The 23,570-nt window shown below is 34.8% G+C and overlaps 1 protein-coding gene across 2 annotated transcripts in view; it reads left to right on the top strand.

Annotated features, from left to right (window-relative positions):
• PPP1R3A (protein phosphatase 1 regulatory subunit 3A) overlaps nt 1-23,570 on the top strand; it is a 49,097-nt gene that overhangs the window by 10,944 nt on the left and 14,583 nt on the right. The window lies entirely within an intron of this gene.

The raw sequence follows: 23,570 nt of genomic DNA on the forward strand, positions 1-23,570 counted from the left end.
TAACATGGGAGAAAGAATAAGTAATTTTGCCCACCTGCATTCAAGTCATCCTTGATGCATTGATTTTTGGGTGGAAAGTACACATATATGTATACATGAGCTTTTCACTTTTCACAAAGATAGTAATTTTCCAGTATTTTATACTGTTTGTATTAGTAATAATACCTCATTCAAAGCTAACTTTGGTAAATCAAGTTAGGTTTGAGACCATGGCAGTTATACAAATATTCAAGGCATTTATTTACAAATATCATAAAACTCATGCAGTTCAGGGCTACTCCTGTGGCCGATTTATTCATGTTAGGCAACTTGCTGTTGCCCTTTCATGGCTTTGACAAGCTTCCTTAAAAGTACCTGCATTTCTGGCAATATTTTCCCATAGAGTAGCTACTCCCATGATGCAAAATAAAACAACTCCTTAAATAAAAGTGTTGATGTTTGCCATGTTTGCATCTGATGTAACTTATAGGCAAAGAAATTAACATTCAGTGAAACTTCACTGTTTATCAGACATCTTTATTTTAAGGAAGAAGACTTCTGTCTTGTACCCCTTTATATATGTTTAGCCGCAGCGTTGTCAGTACTACCTTTCCCACAGTGGCCTTTCCCTGCACCTTCAAAAGTTTCAGAAACTTTCATGTGTGTACCATCTTCCCGACTGGACTGCAAGGTCCTTGAGGTCAGTGATGATGTATTAGTTTAAGCATTGTTCCCCACTGAAACTAACAAAGGGTTTCATGTGGAAAAGCTCTAAGAAAAATATTGATTAAACCTGATAACCATAAAGTCTGGTAAAATCCTAAAGTATTCATTCTGAATAATTAAGGAATGAATTATGCTTATTATAACATTAATGATGAGTGGTTTTATTGGTTTCACGATCTTTAAAACTCAGGGGCCTTCTGGTCATCACCATCTGGATACTCAGGTGGCAAATTAACTCCATTATGTCCAAAACCAAAGTTACATTTCCCCTTCAATCCTAATCCCTCTTCCTTTATTCTATATTTTGTTTAAAATCATAGACATCATTCTAGTCATGCAAATAAGAATTGTCGACATAAGAAATGATGATGTGATTTCTCTTTTGCAAACTCATATTAATTCTGCACTCATATTCTATTCCATTGCCACAGAAGTAATGATTGTGCATTTGATTAAAAATAAACATTATTTTAAAAATAAAGAATAAAGTATACAAAAACCATATTTATATATTATAAAAACAACAGATAAAAGGGAAATTTATCTCTGAATATTTGCATATTTGTTGCCTAAATTGACTCAAAATTGAATTTAGAATTGAACATATCATCCATATTAACATCTTGTAGTCAGTCTAAATTTACTTTCAGGTACCAGGATATCAAAGAAAGATCAAATTGAAAAATAAGTTAATACAGTCAATGGCACCCCACTCCAGTATTCTTGCCTGGAAAATCCGACAGATGAGCCTGGTAGGCTGCGGTCCGTGGGGTCACTAAGAGTTGGACACGACTGAGTGACTTCACTTTCACTTTTCACTTTCATGCATTGGAGAAGGAAATGGCAACCCACTCCAGTGTTCTTGCCTGGAGAATCCCTGGGACGGGGGAGTCTGGTGGGCTGCAGTCTATGGGGTCGCACAGAGTCGGACACGACTGAGGTGACTTAGCAGCATAGGATACTAAAGGATCATTCAGTCTTCCCTTCTTTCTTGTCTTCTAAAGAGCTGACTCATTTTCTTTGGGACCCTTTGGACTGTAGTCTCCCTGGACCCTCAGTCTGTGGGATTCTCCAGGCAAGATCGCTGGAGTGGGTTGCTATGCCCTCCTCTAAGGGATCTTCCCAACCCAGGGATCAAACCTCTTTCCCGTGCCTCCTGCAATGCAGGCAGATTCTTTACCCGCCGAGTCATCGGGGAAGCCCACTGAGTCACTACAATGTTACTATTCTGTAATGTCATGTAATCTTAATATCCCAAATAAATATCCATTGGTCAGCTTTTGGCTTCCTTCATATCATAGGGTTGCAAAAACTCAGACACGACTGAAGCAACTTAAAAATACACACACACATGCCACAATCCAGACCAGTGGGAAAATAGAAAAATCCAACAGGTTGAGTAACAAAAGACCAAAAACAGATACTGTATGTCCACTGATCAGAACTGAGTCATTCATTCTTTCTTTTTGCCAGGACCATGGCCAATACTGATTATTCATGTTAGTTCTACCGCTGCTGCTTGCTGCACTCACTGATTCTGACACCTGTGGATTCCGATCTGGCTGTTGTTCTGTCTCCTTTTCTTTACCTGAATGACTTCTTTTGACTGGGTCTTTTGCCTCTACCAGATTCCTCCTGTGTACCTAAACCTAAACACCTAAACCATGTCCTCCCTGTCCGGAGACTGCAGATTCTTCGTCTTTGTTTATATGAAACCATAAAAACAAAAGCAATTAAAGAGAAATAATGCAGTGTATGTAAATGGTTAACCTTAAAATCTACCTAAAGATAAAATAATGAATCTGCTACATTCTGTTGAGTACTTTAAACAATTTATATATTTTACACTTAAAGAAAAGTTATAGGAATAATATGAAGATGTCCCATATTCTTGTAAACTATATAATGGTCCAGTTGCATTGATTCTTGTAGATAAAAGCATTTATCATTGAAAACCATAAAAATGGTAACTTTCTGATGTGTAGCTAATTACTGATTTTTGCACAATATAAAGTACATTTAAAATTTTTTGTGAAAATAACAAGCTCAGATGGAAATAGTAGTTATCACTATATTATAATGCTTTCAATTTTTAATTATAGCATTTTCTCTTTATGATATAAGAATTAGGAAACATATTTTTAGGAAATTAGCATAAATAATTACATATTTTATATGGCAAAATAATAATAAACCCCATGTATAATGATATATTAATAATCTTTGACATCACTATCCTCAACTGTCATCTCATCTCCTAAGAGTCTTACTATAATTTTCCTAATATTCTAAAGATCTTTACTATATTAAACCTGAAGTTTCCATCCAAAGTATAAATGTATTATTGAAGTAGGTAATTCATGGTATTTGTAAGTAGTTATATTTCATTTTCTCATAAGAAGTGTTTTAATGAAATGCTGAAAATTAAAGTTTTATTATCTACATTTGTTGTCCAATTAACTTTCAGTATGCAAGTATGGATGGGTTCCTACTGAAAATGACATTTGTGAGACTGAATTGAAGAATTCTGGGGGATAGCTTAGCTATTGATTGAGCAGTCTTTAGGGGTATTCTTTCTTAGTACAATAGAATATACTTGTCTGTGACTAATTGTAACCTCTGAGGACATTAATTTTTCAAAAACCCTCAAAATTATGTTGGTGTGATTATAAGAGTCTTTTTTTTTTCTGTGTTATTCTTCAATTTCTGGAGAATCTCTTGACTACTTATGGTAATTTTGGACCAATTTGCTTTCATTCTTTCAGTTTTTATCTGAGCATCTATAACATTTATTAGAACTTGTCTACAAAACCAAGTGGGACTCTCATCTTATTCATGGACTGTAGCCCATCAACAGCTTTAAATTTATGATATTTTACTACTTTAACATGTGAGCTTGTTCTTTTATTCAGAAATATCTAATTATATAAACTTAAGGAATGCATGTTTTAAATATCTCTCTTATTATTTCTTAAGTGATATAAAATTATCTCCCACTAGAACACTTTTATACATTGTAATCAATAAGGCCCGCTCCATTTACATAAGAAGAAATTTAGGCAACAAGGGATTTGTTTGATCAAGTTCAGGAAATATATAAGATGAAAAGTTGTTTTGTGATTTAAGTTATTTTGTGATTAAGGTCTCTAATTCCCTGTGCTCCATTAAGCCAATTAATCATAAAGAAATTATGGAGCCCTTGTTTTCTTCTAGTTAGCTTCTATTTTCAAGCATTAATTTGGTTAACAGATAATATTTATGAACATGAGAAGACCGTATGTGCCAAATGGAATAAAACAGACAGAGGAGATCATAAGAGATATGAACATAGACATTAGAGAAATGATACACTGCAGGCTGCCCTGATTAGAAACAGTATCAAAGAGGAATTGAACTTGATCTTGAAATGGGTAGGTAGAGAAGAGTTAAGAGACTGTTTATACAGAATAAAAAATACTTGTGGACACAGGAGCAAATAGATAAGTAGGTGGTTTTGTTAGTCAATTTGACTGCCTGGAATGGGAAGAATTGTGAGAGTCAAACTTGAAGAACAAGGTTGAGAAAGAACTGCACAGTCTTGTTAGACCAAGGATTTTGAATTTAGTTCCTATGCTCAGGGACAAAGTATTATTTTAGCTATATCAATTCAGAAAGTGCATGCAGGATAAATCAGAGAAAAGTGGAGAGAAAAGCATGAACTAGATCACTGTCCATAAGAAGGGACATAGATTTTCTACATTCATAACTGTTTATTACTGTTTTATATGTATGGAAGGTTTAAAACATAGATTTTATCCTTTCTCATTTTTAATATCAATAATTGAATTCTGCTATAGGTCATCTTTAATGTAAATAAACATATACATATTATGCTACTAATTATTTTTTATTTAGACATTTCTACACTATTTCATGGCTGATTTATTTTGCTATTCTGGTGATACTTAGGGGAAATTTACTGCTATAATTGTTTTTTCACCCAAATTCTTCTTTCAAAATCTAACGTGTATGTTTTAATTTTGTGAAAAAGGTTAGTCCAGGTATTTCAGTCTTTATCCTCTTGGATGGATACGTGGAAATCACACCAGTATGGTTTTTCTATAATACCAAGATTGAGAGGGTATTGATCCTGGCTCAGATGAAAAGAAATGATCAAAGTATTACTAGCAAAGTTCTAACTTTGCTTTTCAGCTTGCATATTAAAAGAGTGTAAAAAAAAAGATTAGTAACTAGAATAAATGATCTTCATACATTCGACAAATATTTATTGAACACCTACTATGTGCCAGGTACTGTCTGAGTACTAGAGATACATCAATGGAAAAAAAATGATAATCCCTGTCCTCATGTAGCTTACATTCTAATGGAAGGAAAACTAATAGGTAATAAACATAAATATTAAGCAAATTATCTTGAAAGATGATATATGCAATTGAGAATATAAAGAGCAGAGCAGAACAAGAAGAACAAGAAATAAAGACTACTTCATGACAAGTGATCAGAGACTTGAAGAGAGACAGTCATGAAGAAATCTGGGGGGAGAGAGCTCCATGCTTAACAAAGCAACCACTGCAAATATTCTAAGGATATTCAAGATCTCCCCTTCAGTTTGCATTAGGTTTTCATGCTTTTCAGGTCTCCAATACATTCTTGGGTTTATTTCCCACAGGATCCATCACTACTCACAAGGTCTCTGAGAGAAGGAGGGAGTACAGCATAGGTACAGATGAAAACACATCATTGGCAGTTTATCTTTGGCATCAACTCTTTTAGGGTCCCTTTTCTGCTTTCTCTGGCAGTCCAAATCTCTGTATCCTATCTTTTAGATCCATCTTTGCTACTGAAGGACTGAGTTGCAATTTTGTCTTGGTGAAGGTGCAGTTGTGTTATTGTATCTATCATGATTTTATTTTCAAAATGTTCCAATTATCCTAACAATTGACTGTGCTGTGCTGTGCCTAAGCACTCAGTCATGTCCAACTCTTTGCAACCCCAGGGACTGTAGCCTGCCAGGCTTCTCTAGGCAAGAATACTGGAGTGGGTTGCCATGCCCTCCTTCAGGGGATCTTCCCAACCTAGGTATTGAACCCAGGTCTCCCACATTGCAGGCAGATTTTTTACCTCTTAAGCCACCAGGGAAGCCCAAGAATACTGGAGTGGGTAGGCTATCCCTTCTCCAGGGAAACTTCCTGACCCAGGAATTGAACCAGGGTCTCCTGCATTGCAGGTGGATTCTTTACCAGCTGAGCTATGAGGGAAGCCCCAACAATAGATTATGAGTATTTTAATATTGAATAAGTTTATGTAAATTGATATCTGTGAGAAGAAAATATTCTTCATAAAATCAATGCCATATACATATAAATTAAGCAAATCATTTTACATTGATGATTTGGAAAGAGTAAAAGTAATCTTGCAGGTTACTTCACTTTTGTAGCAAATAAGGAAAAAAGAAGACCTGAATGTATGCAGTTTTGATCTTTCTTCATAAAGCATTATTTTACATATTATAAACTCCAAACACATTAATCTATCAGTATTGTCCACAGATATATTTAAGTCATTACATTGCATATTCTGTTTTTTTCCATAACTGTCACCTCGTCACTACCATTTTCATCTCAAGACTAATTGTCTCTTTTGTGGGATCTAACCAACTGGTGTCCTTGGCAATGCAGTTTTTTGTCCTGCATTTACAATAATTGTTGGGGCAATTTGCCACATAGTGCAACTGGAAAACATTTTACCATCCCAGGTTTAAGTCTTAATAAACACCATCAATTTTATAATCAACAATACAGCTGTTAAGGTAGAGAAGATTAATGTCTCTTATCCTAAATAGCATCTAGATTTCCTTTCAGTTAAAAAAAAAATCAGTAAATTTAAATTCATTGATGTATGAATTGGTAATATCTGTGATAAATACAAATTAATTGTTTTATAGACCTAACAGGAGCAGAAGTAAAATCTTTATAAAATTTACATTAATGCTAACCTACTTGATTATGTATACCCTCTCCTCCTCCCACCCCACAGAAAATCTTCAGTTCAGTTCAGTTGCTCAGTCGTGTCCGACTCTTTGCGACCCCATGCACTGCAGCACGCCAGGCCTCCCCGTCCATCTTAATAGCAGAGTATTGTTACTGAAGGATATATTTTCTCACTATCCATACTTTGATATAGTAAAAGCCAGTAGTGTAAAGCAGTGTTTCTTAAGCTTGGGTGCACATCGGAAGGGGAAAACTAAGGCACTCCTGCCCAGATCCTCCTATAAGACCACACTTTCATTGGTCAGGGTTGGGTTGCAGGCACAGATTTTTAAAAATCTCCTCAGCTGATTCTGATATGCAACAAGCTGTGAACAGTATAAACAAAAGATGAAACAGATATTTTGAGTTGTAACTTTTAAAAATTTTTTGAAAATCACTTAGTCTCAATATCCACTGAAAGAATAACACTATTAAACAAAGAAAAAATTAGCAAATAAAGTAATTCTGTTGCAAATGTGGCATGAGGGATTTTTAAGCATTAATAGCAACATTAAGGACTGTGGGAATTAAGATACCAAATGTAAGCTTTACAAACAGGGCATTTATTAAAGAAATTTTGTCCTATCATTTGTGATGACTTGGGAAAGAGAAAAAAGACTCATTAAATAGCATGGTAAAGTTTTCCATTTAGAATGAAATAAGCTTTCAGAAAGTATTTACTTTTTTAAAAGTGTATATTTTACAATTCAGAAAAAATCAAACTTTTAAATACGGTGTGTAATCTTATTAAAGGATGTGATCTTCTTTCAGTCTGATCTCTTTGCAAGCCCATGCACATGCGCAGTTGCTATTGTCTTCCCTGAGTTTGAGTTATGGATCTTATTACAGTTGACCCTGTATGGATCCTGTATGGACCCTGTTATGGATCTTAATACAATGAGGATACCAGGGGTGCTGACCCTCTTTGTAGTTGAAAATCTGAGTATAACTTATAGTTGGCCTTACATACACTCAGTTCCTCTGTATCCATAGTTCTGCATCATCAGAGTTAACCAACTGCAGTTCAAGCAGTACTATAGTATTTACTATTGAAAAAACAATTGGCATATAAATGGACTCATGCAGTTCAAGCCTGTGTTGTTCAACGGTTAACTGCATTTTCTTCTATAGGATTCCATACTTCCCCAATCCTGAAAGGTATGGCTGTGATTTTAAATGGCCAGTTTTCATTTATCATTCTTCAGACAGTAAGCTCTATGAAGGCAGTTGATTCAGTCGCAGCTTGTGCTAGTGGTTTAACTTCTAGCATGATCTAGCATGATGCCTAGCACAAGTTAACTATTTGTTGAATGAATAAACGTTAAATTTTGTCCAACATTATTCTAACTTAGCCTGATTTCCAATCTAAGTTATAATAATGTAGAAGGACAGAATCCTTTTAAAGCCACTTGATAGCTGTATTCTTCAGAACATTAAGTATAAAATCTTGTGCCATCATGTTACAAGTGTGGCAGAGATCCCCATCTTTGGAAGCATAACTGCATCCCTGCAGGATTTAGCTCTTATGTCTGACACCTTCAGCAATCCCAGCCTGTGTCCCAACTTCTTCAGTCATCTGTTCTTTGTCTTTTAGTTCATATTGGCTCTCATCTTGTGCTTCCCAAACATCATACTGCTCTTCTAATCATAGTCTATCTTAGTGAGCCCTTCATACTTCATCTTAGGATTCCCTGGTAATGTATATAGCTTTACTTAATCAGGGATCCAAAAGCTTTCAACTGGGAGAGTCATCTTGGCACAGATGAGCTCCTCCTGCCTACTCCATCTCTTCCAGTGAAAGGCACCAGAGGAATAATACAGTGTTTGTGCTCTAAGCTTCTTAAATCAGTTGGATTTCTTTTCTTGAATCTGTAGGTTTGTTTGCATCATCTCTGAATCTGCTTACATCTACTCCAGTCTAGAAATTAGCTAGGACCAATAACTGGTATATGTTTTCTAGCATCACAGTATTGAAATTAACATGAACAAGAATATGAGATGTAGATAATTGTATGTGATAACTACACTGATCAGATCAGATCAGATCAGATCAGTCGCTCAGTCATGTCCTACTCTTTGCGACCCCATGAATCACAGCACGCCAGGCCTCCCTGTCCATCACCAACTCCCAGAGTTCACTGAGACTCACGTCCATCGAGTCAGTGATGCCATCCAGCCATCTCATCCTCTGTCATCCCCTTCTCCTCCTGCCCCCAATCCCTCCCAGCATCAGAGTCTTTTCCAATGAGTCAACTCTTCACATGAGGTGGCCAAAGTACTGGAGTTTCAGCTTTAGCATCATTCGTTTCAAAGAAATCCCAGGGCTGATCTCCTTCAGAATGGACTGGTTGGATCTCCTTGCAGTCCAAGGGACTCTCAAGAGTCTTCTCCAACACCACAGGTCAAAAGCATCAATTCTTTGGCGCTCAGCCTTCTTCACTACACTTATAGAGACTATTTTAAAAATAATATTGCTTTCTATTTAAAGAATTTTAATCAAATAGATTCTGTGTAGTGTATTGGCAAGTTAGTGAAGATCTTAAAGCTAATTTAAAAATTCTACTGCTTGGACATTATCAAAGTTAAGCACTCTGTCCTCCAAAAGACACAGTCAGGACAGTGAAAATGGGAGAAAAAACTTACGAATCATGTATCTAATAAGTGTCTTACCCAAAAGAACTCTTACAGATCAATAATAAAAGACAGCCTAATCTGAAAATGAGCAAAGGATTTAAATAGACATTTCTCTGGAGAATATATAGTAATGATCAATAAGCTGCAGTCTATGGGGTAGCAAAAGAGTTGAACACAACTTAGCAATTGAACAGCAACAACAAAGAGCATGAAAAAGAACTCAACATCATTAGCTACTATAAAGTAAGTGAAGTGAAAGTCACTCAGTCGCGTCCAACTCTTTGTGACCCTATGAACTGTACTCCATGGAATTCTCCAGGCCAGAATACTGGAGTGGGTAACCTTTCCCTTCTCCAGGGAATCTTCCCAACCCAGGGATCAAACCCAGGTCTCCCACATTGTAGGTGGATTCTTTACCAGCTGAGCCACAGGGGAAACCCAGTTACTATGAAAATGCAAATCAAAACCACAATGAGATGCCACTTTACGCCCACTATAATGACAACAATCAATAAGAGAGATAATAATAAGTGTTGGTGAGAATGTGGAGAAACTGAAATTATAGGATTATCATAAACCCAGCCATTTCACTTCTAGGTATCTAACCAGGGGAAATGAAGACACATGTCCATCCAAACACTATGCAAATTGTTCACAGAAGCACTGTCTACTAGAGCCAAAAGGTGGAAACAACTCAAATACCTATCAACTGGTGAATGCATAAATAAAGTCAGTGTATCTATACAATGGAATACTATTCACCAATAAAAAATGAAGTATTGATACATCCTACAACACTGATGAACCTCAAAAACATTTTCCTCCATAAAACAGGGAAGAAGCAAAAAACACATATTGCATGATTTTCTTTAGTATGAAAAGTGCAGAACAAGCAAATATATTAAGACAAATAAGATTAGTGGTTGCCTAGGACTGGGGAGAGGAGTAAAGAGTGATTCTAACAGTCACATCCTTTTGGGGGGTTCTGGAAATGTACTAAAATTAGATTTGGGTGGTAACTGCACAATTCTGTAAATTGAACAAATCTGAATTAAACGTTTAAAATGGGTGGATTTTGTGGTATGTAAATTTTATTTCAATAAAGCTGTTACCTTAAAAAAATATTACTAATTTTGTGTAGAGATACAAATATTTTATGATAAACAGATCTTGATTTCTGAGCTGCACTGCAGAGTTTAGGGTTTATAAGTTTAGAAATAAGGGTCTGTTTCTCCTAAAACTTAGTAGAGAAACAGTAGTAAAAGCTTTTTTGTTTTTTAGATAAGGCTAGAATAAAATGAGAAGAAAATGAATATAGGTTAGCATATAAAGTCCCAGAAAAAAACTGTATTTCCCATACATGTTGTGTGTATAAGCTTTAAAAGATACTTGAATACCTTTCCATGACTTCTGTAGCTAATTCTATTGTGGGAATAGGAATATAAGTTTGATTCCCTTCTTCATAGTATGTTAATTCAAGAACTGAACAGCTTTCACTCTATAACATTTTTATTATTGTTTCAATAGGGAATGCAGATATTAATTTCATCTTTTTTGCAAAGTGTAAAGTGTTGATGTAATAATAATAGCTAATACTTATTGATTGCTTGCTGTATGCCAGACACTGAGCAATTCAAATCCATTTCTTCACTCATGTGTTACATTGGCACAAACACTTACTTGGCTTACTTAATCGCTTACTTAATATTCTTTCTTGTGTCCTCTTTCATGGCCTTTCTCTGCTCTCTTTTTCTTTTTTCTATTCCACTACTCTTTCCCCACCCACCTTTAGAGCAAATTATTCAACTGTTGACTACACTATTTGTTTCAGAGTTTCACTTTTTAAAAGCAAGTGTTTTGTTCACATTGTTCTGCCTTTGGCCAAAGACCAATTTGATATTACAGAAAAATATCAAATCAGATTTTATGCTGAATTTTGATTGATTTAGTCAAAGTGTTCAACTGGTTTGTTTATATAAACCTGCCTTAAATCAAAGAAAGGTGGGCTGAAGGGGAGGTTGAAAGTGAAGTGGTAGATTCCACAGGAGAGCAGAATCTTTTGTGAAAAAATCTGCAACAGAGGACAAAAGAAAGAAAATACTAGTTCACAAAAGGTGTGGGTGAAGGACTGGCAAAGCAAACCTGTAACAGAAGATGTGGACATTTGTGAGTATGCCTCAGTGCATTGCATTAATAATTTGCATATTAAGAAGTCATGAGTTTTCATGTTAATGAATCCCTAACTAGTCTCTGACACAATAGACTGAGCGTCCCTGGAGGAGTCATTATGGCCCATCATGTCAATGATCTGCATATTAATGACTCCCTTACAGGCTCATCAACAGGTAGCTTCACAGGCTTCCATTGAGTTCTTTTTCATTTGCTTTTTAAATGTACCTTCTCCTCCCTTCCTTTTGTAATCTATTGTGAAGAATTGACAAAAAGGTGCATTAAGATGATTTTAATGTGATGTAAGTTCACAAAAGCATTAAATTTAGAAATAATACATTAAGACTTTCTGAGTCTGCCTACAAAACTTTTCAAAAGCAGTTACATACAAATCCAGTTTGATAATAGCATTATTATTTGGATTTTAACACAAACCATCCAATCTAATTTATCATATTTCTCTTTTCACTGATATATCAATTTATGCTATGATTAGCATAAGTAGAACAGCTAGTTTAAAAATGTTTGTGAAACTGAATTTCTTGAAAATGGAAATGAACTTCAATGGATTTTATATCATAAAATAAAATTAAAAAAAAGATTACTAAACACTTACTAAAACTATAAAACTAAAAAGCAGAAACTGCTAAGATACATAATTTTAAAATATAAATGAATTTTAAATTAAGAAAAAAACAAGACAATAAATAAATGGTCCTAGGATCAAAAAAAATTATTTCATAACTTAAAAATTTAACATTTAGTTAAAAGCAATCACACGAAGGCAGTACTTTAATATTTCTAACTTGATTTGGCTTGCTCTGACTTTTGTTGGTCCTAATTATTATATTATTATATATGAAATGCCTGGCCGGATGAAGCACAAGCTGGAGTCAAGACTATCAGGAGAAATATCAATAACCTCATATACACAGATGACACCACTCTTGTGGCAGAAAGCGAAGAGGAACTAAGGGCCTCTGATGAAAGTGAAAGAGGAGAGTGAAAAAGTAAAACTCAACATTCAAAAAACTAAGATCATGGCATCTGGTTCCATCACTTCATGGCAAACAGATGGAGAAACAATGGAAACAGTGACAGAATTTACTTTCTTGGGCTCCAAAATCACTGCAGATGGTGATTGCAGCCATGAAATTAAAAGACACTTGCTCCTTGGAAGAAAAGCTATGACCAACCTAGACAGTATATTGAAAAAAACAGAGACATTACTTTGCTGACAAAAGTCTGTCTAGTGAAAGCTATGGTTTTTCTGCTGGTCATGTATGGACGCGAGAGTTGGACCATAAATAAAGCTGAGTGCTGAAGAATTGATGCTTTTGAACTGTGGTGTTGGAGAAGACTCTCGAAAGTCCCTCGGACTGCAAGGAGATCAAACCAGTCAATCCTAAAGGAAATCAGTCCTGAATATTCATTGGAAGGATTGATACTGAAGCTGAAGCTCCAATAGTTTGGCCTGATGTGAAGAACTGAGATGTGAAGAACTGACTCATAGGTAAAGACCCTGATGCTGGGAAAGATTGAAGGCAGGAGGAGAAGGGGATGAAAGAAGATGAGATGGTTGGATGGCATCACCAACTCAATGGACATGAGTTTCAGCATGCTCTGGTAGTTGGTGATGGACAGGGAAGCCTGGCGTGCTGGAGTCTATGAGGTCGCAAAGAGTCATACATGACTGAGTGACTGAACTGAACTGAACTGAATTATTATATTTACGATATCTGGTGATTTTTTACAAACATAAAAGGTATAATCTCCTATATGAAATACTGTAGAACTGCTCTACTAGTACTAATATTGAATTACACATCATTTCCCCTGATTTACTCTACAGATAAAGGGAAAGGTATTGATATATGCTTGAAACTCTCAAGAGACAGGAATGGGACAAAGGGTAGGGGAAGAGTTGTAGATGATTGCCACTTTGCCCCCATTAAAAAGAAAAGAACAATCACATGCAAACTATACTATCTTGGGAAACAATACAGGGCACAGATGCTCAGGGGAGTGGCTGCCACCCTAAGTTGGGCAACAGATCCTTTTGGGAGGTGAGGTGTCACTTCTGAAAGATTTGATTTCACAGCCTGGAAGCCTCATGCTCCTTTGTTTTCCTTCCTGCTCTCAGCCCTTCCAAATACAACCTTTCCACGTACACACTGGGAATATCAATTTACATTTTAAATTGCCTTTTTCTTAAAACAGTTTTCAAAACAATATGTAACACAAGTTCTGTAGAGCTTGGATGTCAAAGCTCAGTATTGAACAAACCAAGTATCTTAGTGATGCTTATATGTAGATTTCACAGAGAAAACAGGTTTAATCAAGAGTTCCTTAATTGCAATTAGTTGGCTCACAGTCATGACCCTGTGATAATGACATTTTACACAACCACAAACAAATCAGTAATAAATAAAGCCTGAGAATTAATATCCTTAGGAAAAAACAGATATTAATAATTCTCTGATAATATTTGAAAGAAAGATGAAGTATAAAATTCTTAGAAATCGCTTTGTAGGGGAACATGGAGAATCAGAATGTTAGAATTCAAAAGTAGTAAGAATCTCAGCTGGACAAGCATTAATTTTTTGTCATCCATGGATGACAATTACTTCCATTAAGAGCTGTGGTAAAATAAGGACTTTAGACCAAATAAAGTTAAGAATTTTTTCTGGTATCTCTCTGATATACATTCTTCAGTTTTTCCTCCATCACTTAAAAACATTTACATTTCTCTCTTGCTAGAATATAATTGGCAGATTGTGGCAGAATAGTCCCTTGGACCAGGCTTACCTATAAGTTTTTTTTTCCATTTAAAATTCATGGATTCTGGTTGTAATTGCATTGCTCCCAAAGCAATCTACAATACTTTTGTTGTTCACATGTGAACTTCCAAGATTTGACTTCATTACAGACTAGATTCTCACATTTTGGTATTCCTTTAGAAGACACTCTAAGGAGATCTCATCTCTATAAAATTGCACATGATGCCCAGATTTGATCACAGAATTAAATCCAAATAATTTTTTCGCTCTAATTTGTGTGGGATGGGGTGAGCATGAAAAAAATAGTACCCACCACTTTGACATGACAAAGCAGATTTGAAAATAGCAATCCTTGGCAGAAGACAGAATTAGGAAATGAAGCAACTTTGGAAAAGAAACTTACCAAAGAATTCTTCAACACGGTATGTTTTTCAGTTGCTTCTTTCTCTGCTATTGAAATTTCTCGCATCAAGAAGGCATGGCACCATCATTGTCAGTATGTTTTCAAGATCAGGGACTGAAGCAATAGGCAGTGTGCTAAATTTAGTAAAAGAAATGCAGAAGACTTTGGGGAACGTAGCAATTCAGCTTTATGGAAAACAGGAAAGTGACTCAATAAAACCATCTTGTCACTAATGTGGTAGTCTATACTTAGTTACCTGAATACTTAAGCAAGTCACTAGAGTTTACTCAAGGGTCTTATGTTGCCATGGTTTATGCTTACATTTTAAGAGTAATAAATTAACTTATATCATATGTGTTACACAATATATTTGCTCATCCCAATCACTTGTAGATATTGGTAATGTTTTTTCATTATTTGAGAAGCTTTATCTGGACATAGTAAAACAATGGGGGAACAAATTATTGTATAATCTGCATTATAAATTATACAAGACTAGTTGACAAATTGTAGTGGTAGGATTTCTGTAGGTATTAAATTTGAAATGCTAACTATAAGATTTAGTTGAGAATTTATCTTTGTATTGCAATGTTAATAGTTATTTCTATTGATCCTTCTAGCATTTATATGTCTTTTGACAATAAATTTTAAAAATTTCCAAATCATATTTCAAAATTATATTTATGGGATGCTATTAGTCATATAAATATGGAATCTTAAAGCAGAAGGCATACTATTTAATATCAAAACTGAGAAAGGCAAATTTTTTCTATTTTGAACAATAAAGGAGTTGATAGGTAGTGGCTGCCAGGCTGCATAGAGAATGGTCACCAGGCTCAATCTGGACTCAGCAAGGAAACCCCTTGATCTGTTATCAGTGCTTGCCATGGATGCTAGAGAGGGAGGCCAGCATGAGAGTATTGTATTTGATATCCCTAATCTAATCCGGAGCTTTCACTTTGAAGATAAGGAATGTGATGCCCACAAAAACCATGTTCTTCAGCATATTAATTATTAGTCCCCAGATTCAGCATCTTAAGGAAATACAAAGTCATTTAAAAATGTTTATGTTTTCTCTTTGAGATTATTTTTGCTTCATTCAATCCTTTATTGATGCTGAACTGTCTTCATTTTGTTTTCCTTTCTAGCATTATTGTCAAGGAACTGAATTTTAATGCATGTTTTCATCCTGAACTCCTTCTGGCATTGTGCCTTTAAACTTTTTTTCCTTAGACACTTTTGTTCACAATTAGACATTTATTGCTCTAATTGTCTTTCTTTTGATCAAATATTTCTTTTCTGTTTTCAGTTTTATTCCTGATCAAAAGAAGACTACTGGTGTTTTAACACCAAAGGATTAGATACTGAGCCCTTGTAGTTGGTTAATGTATTATGAACTTCACTTCTCATTAAGTACAAGTTTCTGCTCTCCTCCCTCCTCCAAATCATAAATGGCTGTAAAATGTCAGAACACAAGAAAGTCCATTTTTAGAGAAATATCACAATGAGATTATGAAAATAAACAACGTATAACGCATAATTATTTATTTCAGGAAAACCTCTTCAGTATAAGTATCCACTTAGCAATGCCAATTCTAATACTAAAATATTCTTCTTAAGTGCCCTTTAAAAACTTAAATGAGGCACATATTATTTTTAACTTAAAAGCTCTCCATTCATTTATTTTCCTTTGTTCCTTTAGGGAAGGAAGGTAAAGGAAATCAAATGAGAGCACCAGCTTTGAACAAAGAGGGCAGACTTAACATACTTTTTGAGGAGTTCAATATTGACTTTTTAGCTGCTTATCAGAACAAGAGGTGATGCCTAAGAATCCCAAGCTGGTTATCTTTAGTCCGTGCTGAGGACTTTCAAGCAGAGTTGTTATAGAGACACAAATGCAACATTCATGACTCATTTTGGAAATGATCCTTTTTTTATGCCAACTTTTTGATTCCTCTTGGAACAGAGTTACACTTCTACTAACTACAACCTAATCCTGACATTTACCCTGACTGGCTGGGTAATTCCATCACATTAGACAGATTGTGTGGAACAGGTTTCACTCATATTTTAAGAGATATATGAGCTTTTAGCACAATAGCATTACAGAAACTCAGGAAAAATGATATTACTACTTATACTAAAACTACTACATTTTGGCAGTGTTAAAATTAACCATAACTCTAAAAGCCTAAGTGCCACATACCTAGAAACTGCAGGAATAGTAACAGGGTGCATAGATTCTGACACTGAATAAATCAATTGGGTAATAACAGAAAGTGTGAATTAGCATTCCCATGCAAACTGTGTTTGGTGAAGACATTTTTAAATAGAAAGGTACGTTCACTGATGATCTAGTGATCTTTCTTTGGAGGGTGGCCTTCTGATAGTAAAGGTATGTTTTTTAAAAAACTAAGCAAGTATGTTATCATGGGCTGCCAGTTTTACACTTGAAAGTAACTTGTGGGAAAAAAAGGTAACTTGTGAATTAAAGACATGAGAGAATGGAGTAAACCTTAAAAAATATATAGATAATTGCAAGTAAAAGGAGAAGCATGGGAATTGGTTACTGCAGCAGTGGAGAACTAGTGATCAGCATGGTATTTGCTACATGTCACTAATAATGAAAATAACAATAGTGATAATAATAATAATAATACATTTATTAAACATTTCCACATATTGAGAATTATGTTAAATAATGTCCTGTGTATAAGGACTAGGCAATAATTGGAGAAAAATGATACACAGAGAGGTTAAGTGTTGTGTTGAGGTTAAGGCTTGTTGGAGGTTGCATGGCTAGTAAGTGACTTAGTAATTGGTAAGTAACAGGAAGGACAGATTTGAATCCAGGTCTTTCTGCTTTTTTTTTCACTATGAACTGACTAAAATAAAAGCCAGGAAACTAGGCATAACCTACTGATGCACTGTTCAGGCACACATACCCGAGAATAGAAAGGAAGGCTGAAAAGTGTCTACATGAGCACCCGAGTAGCAGATTACCCAGCCTGGAAGACATCAGAAATCAGCCAGCAGACTAATTCAAGAATGCTGATTTACAGAACAGGAGCCACAGATGACCACTGACTTAATTCTCCTTTGCTTAGGTCTTGGAAAGGGCAATACTTGATTTCTAAATCTCACGAACACAACCAAGGTTAGGCAGAAAGAAGGCATCTTTAAAATGTACATCCAGGCAAGTATGGGTGTATTAGTTGCTTAGCATGGCCGACTCTGCAATCCTATGAACTGTAGCCTGTCAGGCTCCTCTGTCCATGGAATTCTCCAGGCAAGAATACTGGAGTGGGTAGCCATTCCCTTCTCCAGGGGATCTGCTGGCTCAGGGATCGAACGTGGGTCTCCCACACTGAAGGCAGATTTTTTACCCTCTGTGATACCAGGGACACCCCATATCCAAGGAATCGATCAACAAATCACACTGATGCTACAAATTTGATGCCTCTTCACCCTCCTAATTGCCATCACTTTTATCATCATTTGTGCCTGAAATATTGCAGGAGTCTCATGACTTACCTTCCTGCTTCACTATGGCTTATCCCATTCAGGCTCTCCTAAAGAGAGGTCCTTAAGTGTACTTCCAGAGATTGGTCCCTAAATGTAAAACCTACCCTGTCTCTCTCCCATTTAACTCTTTCACTGCCCTCCTTGTCACTGCCACCCCTCCTCAAGCACTGATTTAAAAGTAAATAAAGAATTCAGACATTCAGTTCCACTTTTCCTGGCATACTAAGTCCTTTAAACCTGACTTAAACTAACCCCAGTTCTATTCCTTGGCATTAAAGAACAAAACACAAACCACAGCCCAAACCCTCTGAACATCTCTTTGTTTCTGGATGGTTCTTATCTTTTTGTGCTTTCTTACCTTTTAATTCTTTGACCACTTCTTATTTTTTCTGCCTGGAATGACCTTATCTTTTTTCTCTAGCTGAGGAAGTCCTACTTCCCATAAACATAAATTTTCCTTTGTGAAAAATTTCCTGATTCCTCCAACTGAGTGCTCTCCTCATTCCTGTTCTTTGTTCTCTGGAAAATATCATATCCCATTATTTATTATAAAATTTATCACATTATAATAATTGCCTGCTGATGTATCTATTTCCATCATTACATTAGAGCTTCCTTGAGGTAATTATATATATACATATATAATTCATCTTGGATTTCTCAGTGTTTATTAGAATGTATGGCATATAGATTTCCCAATGTGTATTAGAACTTAGGGCATAGAGTGGGTGCTCAACAATGACCTGTTTTACGATTAAATAATACTAATGACTGACTATAGTATATATTTAAGGTACACTAGTAATGAAGTATCCCTCTGCAAATGACATATCCTTTTGAATTTTTAATTTCTAAATTTATACTAGATTTAATTTTTTTTTAATTATTTAAGCCCATAGTTAAAAACTTTGCCTTTTAACTTTGGAGGGGGAGGTACTTCAAATATTATAAGACACAAAAATACACATGCTTTATTAGAATTTTTATGACACTTTTAATGAGGAAAGAAAAGAAGAACAATGTTATGATAATGCTGATAAGAGGCAGACAGACAGGAAGAGTAGAAAGGACACTGTGCATTTATTCAGCACAATGTCAGACACTTAACCACTAGGAAGACCAGTAAGAAACTCCCCTGATCAAAAAGGACTCGGGGAAAAGAAAATCTCTTTAACAAGTGGTGCTAGGGAAACTGGTCAACCATGTGTAAAAGATTGAAACTAGAACTCTTTCTAGCACCATACACAAAAAATAAACTCAAAATGGATTAAAGATCTAAATATAAGACCAGAAACTATAAAACTCTTATAGGAAAACATAGGCAGAACACTCTCTGATATAAATCACAGCAAGAACCTCTATGACCCATTTCCCAGAGTAATGAAAATAAAAACGATAAACAAATAGGACCTAATTAAACTTAAAATCTCTTGCACAATGAAGGAAACTATAAGCAAGGTGAAAAGGCAGCCTTCAGAACAGAAAAAAAAAAAAAATAGCAAATGAAACTACTGACGAAGACTTAATCTCCAAAATATACAAGCAGCTCATACAGTTCAATACCAGAAAAATGAACAACCCAATCAAAAGTGGGTCAAAGAACTAAGACATTTCTAAAAGAAGACATACAGATGGCTAATAAACACATGAAAAGATGCTCAACATCTCTCATTAGAGAAGTGCAAATCAAAACCACAATGAGGCATCATCTCACGCTGGTCAGAATGGCTGCCGTCAAAAAGTCTACAAACAATAAATGCTGGAGAGGGTGTGAAGAAAAGGGGACCCTCTTACACTGTTTGTTGGAATGCAAACTGGTACAGCCACTTGGAGAACAGTGCAGAGATTCCTTAAAAAATGAAATAGAACTGCCATATGATTCAGCAATCCCACTGCTGGGCATACACACCGAGGAAACTAGAATTGAAAGAGACACATGTGCCCCAGTGTTCACTGCAGCACTGTTTACAACAGCCAGGACATGGAAGCAACCTAGATGTCCACTGGCAGACAAATGGATAAGGAAGTTGTGGTACATATACATAATGGAATATTAGTCAGCTATACAAAGGAACACTTTGGAGTCTTTTCTAATGAGGGGGATGAAACTGGAGTCTATTAAACAGAAAGAGAAACAGCAATACAGTATATTAATGCATATATATGGAATTTAGAAAGATGGTAATGACAATCCTATATGCAAGGCAGCAAAAGAGACACAGATGTAAAGAACAGACTTTTGGACTATGTGGGAAAAGGTGAGGGTGAGATGATTTAAGAGAATAGCATTAAAACATGTATGTTACCATATGTAAAACAGATAACCAGTGTAAGTTCAATGCATGAAGTAGGGCACTCAAAGCCGGTGCTCTGGGACAACCCAGAGGGATGGGGTGGGGAGGGAGGTAGAAGGGGTGTCCAGGATAGGGGGGACAGGTGTGCACCCGTGGCTGATTCAAGGCGATGTATGGCCAAAACTACCACAATATTGTAAAGTAATCATCCTCCAATTAAAATAAATACTTTTTTTAAAAAAGGACTCAGAATATAAAGGAGAGACTAGACATTTTCTCTAACATATTTCATTTCTACTATGACTGTATATAGTTCTGGGGCCTATCATTATCAACCATAAAGTTCTTTGCCTTTATTTTCAAATTTTCTAAAGTTGTTTTAATTAAACCCTTTAAATGTAATTGGTCATATAACAGATACTTTGGGTTTTGGAGTGGGATTTTATCTATACACACCCTGTAATTTAGACCAGAGAGCAATCCATTTGTCTGAATATATTACCTGAAACTAGAATTTAACAATTTAGATATTTTAAATGATACAATAAACACCTGTAAAACAAAACAACCTATCATTTCCTCATTCCTTTCCCACTTTTATGTAATCATAATCTTGAAAATCAAGCTTTCTTGTTTACATGAATTATATCCTATGTATTCCTTAATAAATATATTTAGATTATTTCAATAGCTTTTAGCACAATAAAAAAGAACCTACTCTGATGTAATGTTTTAGCACTGTTCATTTAATATTATATGTTGTTAAGATTTATCCATATTATTGTATGTCTCTGTGTATTTTAAATCAATTTTGAGTGCTATATATATTTCTCTTGTGGTATACTAAGTTTTGCATCTACTCTTCCATTGATAAACATTTGGATTGGTTCAATTTTATGTAGTTGATGGCGATCAACTATCAACTGATAAAACTGACAGTCAATTTTATCACTTGAATAAGTATAAAATTAAATAAGTATAAAATAGCATCTCCTTGTGGTCTTGGTTTGCATTTCTCTGTTTTTTAATAACACTGACCATCCTTTATATGCTTATCAACTATGTGCATTTTCTCTCCTGTGAAATGTCTGCCCCTCTCCCCTGATTCTATTGAAATGTTTGTGCTTTCTTATTGAATTGTAGAAGTTTTTTATATTTCTTGACATTTATTTTGTGTTGATGCTGTACAATGTAAGCATCTTCTCCCAGTTTAGTTATATTTTTCTGTTATAAAGAGGTCTTTCAATGAACAGAAGTTTTAAATTTTAATAGAGCTAAACTGATAATCTTTTATTAATAGTTTTATTTTTTCCTTCTTTAAGAAAACATTTTATACTCTGAGGTCTGAAAAATATTCATATATTCTACTAAGAATTTCAAGGTTTTTGACATGTAAAATCTTAATCCATCTAGAATTGATTATTGAATATTTGTTGTGCTAATTTCACTTTTTTCCCATGAGGGAACTCATTTTCCCTATCTTCGTTTACTGAGAAGTCCCTTATTTCACTGATGTCTGACATGCTACTTTTATCAAAAACCAAAGTTCTAGATATGTGTGGATCTGTTTCTAAGCTCTCAATACTTTCCTGTCTCAGTGCCAATATAATTGTCTTAATAACTATATCCTCATAGAAGTATTGAAACTACATAGAGGTGCTTCTTCTACTATTTCTCAGAAGTAGACCAGCTATTTTTAGTCCTTTATTCTTCTCTTTAGAATCATATCTTCAAATTTTGTGAAAACATGTTTTGAAATGTTGATTAGAAGTGAATTTATAGATCAAATTTGGAGACACTATCTTCATAATTTTCCTATCTATGAATATGGTATATCTCTCAATATTTTCTAGGTCTTTAATACTTACTGATGCGATTCTATTTCTTTTCCCTGTAGGAGTTTTACACATTTTCTATTAGTTTTTTAAACAAATATTTGATATAATATTAAATTTCATCTATTTTGGATTCTTTTTCTTGTATTTACCTCTAAATCTAAGATTTCCCTCCTATATTTCTGTCTTTACATGTTTTTGTAAGATATCAAGATAGTAATACCCAGTTTGATACCTATTTGTCTTCACAGTGAGTTAAAAGCAAGTTCCTTTCCTTTTGATGAAATTATTTTAAAAATTTAAGCATTCTAAAGAATTTAATAAGAAAAATGATTAATAACATTTTGTTTAGGCAAAAACATAAAGCTTTAATGATATTTTCATCTACAAAGGAGATTTTCAATATTGTTATCAGATGAAAGATAAAGAAAGAATACTTAAATGCTGTTTAATGGTTTATATATTTTTAAAAGTACATAGATTTTCTGGACATGGAGAAAGAAAAATGTGTCAACTTGCAGTTGGATTTCACAAAAATGAATCTTTGTATAATTATAGGTCTGATTAAACAATATAGATTATGAATTAAAACAGTATCACTTATGGTAATATAATATTTTCTAATGAAATTGTCTATGTAAAAACATTATTTTCATTTCTGGGCCCACTGCAAGGTAGCAAATAGTTTTGGCAAAGCTAAAATTGAGCATCATAAATGTATACAAAGCTGAATTACTTCTTACATGGTCAAGATGGAAGAATTTGTAATTTTCTTGTGATTTGTCAAAACAAGATTAGCCCTCTGGGGATCTGGATCAACACTGTCCATGCAATGAAAACTAGGTTCTATTATACAAATTCATCAGTCATTGTGAACTCTCTGGATTTCTTTTATTGCAGAAAAATCATTGAGAAAAGTCAGTAGGAGAAAATTCAGCTGAGATAGTACAAGAAAATGTGAATATCGGTCCAATCATTTCTGACAGACTGACTTGTGACATAACTATACACAAAGTGAGCTTTTCACTAACTATTTTCTTGCTATTGTCGTGGGCAAATCTAAATTCTTATAATTCCACAAATACACCTATAAACAGAATACATTTGAAAGGAAAAAGTATCTTTCTCAATAAGTATGCAGAATATGAGAGAAAAGCAAGTATAATCTGAATTATTTTAAAGAAAAAAATATATAT

This window comes from Bubalus kerabau, chromosome 8, assembly GCF_029407905.1.
Source record: "Bubalus kerabau isolate K-KA32 ecotype Philippines breed swamp buffalo chromosome 8, PCC_UOA_SB_1v2, whole genome shotgun sequence".
Taxonomy (NCBI): Eukaryota; Metazoa; Chordata; class Mammalia; order Artiodactyla; family Bovidae; genus Bubalus; species Bubalus kerabau.